Here is a 1,267-nt window from a genome sequence, read left to right on the forward strand (position 1 = left end):
GAAAACAGATCACGAAGTCTACGTAGAAACAAGATACTTATCAATTCGTAGAATACAAAAAACTCCGTCGATCAATGTACTATAGCAATACAAACCGACAAAAAGACGCCCAAAAAACTTGATCGCAAAGAGGATCGATAAGTTTCTAATTATAGGCAATTGTTAATACATTTTTGGACATTGCGCTCTTTTAAATAGAGTTTTATTATTATTAACATTCAAATTGGGAATTAAAAAGTAAAATTTTAAAATTGAAATTATCTATACTAGTTTTTAATTTATGTGGAGATGTACCAACTATTTTGTATACTATAACTAGCTTTCCGCCCGCGGCTTCGCCCACGTTTTCAAAGAAAAACCCGCATAGTTCCCGTTCCCGTGGGATTTCCGGGATAAAACTTATCCTATGTGTTAATCCAAGTTACCCTCTATATGTGTGCTAAATTTCATTGTAATCGGTTCAGTAGTATCTGTGTGAAAGAGTAACTAACACACACATACACATCCTTACAAAATTCGCATTTATAATATTAAGTAGAGCCATTTTAATAGGCAACATTTGACAGTTCAACAAAATTCAACAACGTAACCTAGTAACGACGACATAGAATAACATGATATTTCTTTCTGTTAGATCTGCACATTTGCTTAACTTTTTTCAATAACGATTACATATTTATAATAATAATGACCGATACAAGTAATTTTAAGATTTCATTTTACTGGTGAACCATTCTAAACATAATAATTTAATAAACAATTTCTGAATTGAAGAACTAACGTCGCTACAATTTTGTGTCAATAAACCTTTTTTCTTTTTAAATACCAGAGATGTTACTCTAAAAATCGAGATCTGACATCTAGAATCGAATGCATTGATTACTTGTGAACAAAAATCATCATAAATTAATAAATTTTACAAATGTTTCAAATCCGTATCGATTAATTCACTTTATCGATGTTTTTAAGCAGGTTACCTCTCTTCGAAGATAAAATTGATAGACGTCAAATGTTGCCTATTAAATTGGCTCGACGTAGGATAGGATACCTAAATACATGTCTTGCATTGGCATTACATATTATTAATATAGTATTACCTAAATTATTATCTGTGGTAATGTGTATTTAAAAAATATACAATGGTAATCGCCAACGTCCATACCACGTTGAATACACCGGTTCTCGTCCGATCACCGAAGTTAAGCAACGTCGGGCGCGGTCAGTACTTGGATGGGTGACCGCCTGGGAACACCGCGTGATGTTGGCT

At 32.9% G+C, this 1,267-nt stretch overlaps 1 non-coding gene across 1 annotated transcript; it reads left to right on the forward strand.

Annotated features, from left to right (window-relative positions):
- Window positions 1-1,148: 1,148 nt before the first annotated feature.
- Window positions 1,149-1,267, forward strand: LOC149907474 (5S ribosomal RNA). Its single transcript, XR_016456874.1, has one exon. It is a non-coding gene; the product is annotated as a 5S ribosomal RNA (ribosomal RNA).

Source organism: Colias eurytheme, chromosome 6 (genome assembly GCF_061535395.1).
Source record: "Colias eurytheme isolate Ceu_HAF_F1 chromosome 6, ilColEury1 Martin Lab GWU primary, whole genome shotgun sequence".
Classification (NCBI taxonomy): domain Eukaryota; kingdom Metazoa; phylum Arthropoda; class Insecta; order Lepidoptera; family Pieridae; genus Colias; species Colias eurytheme.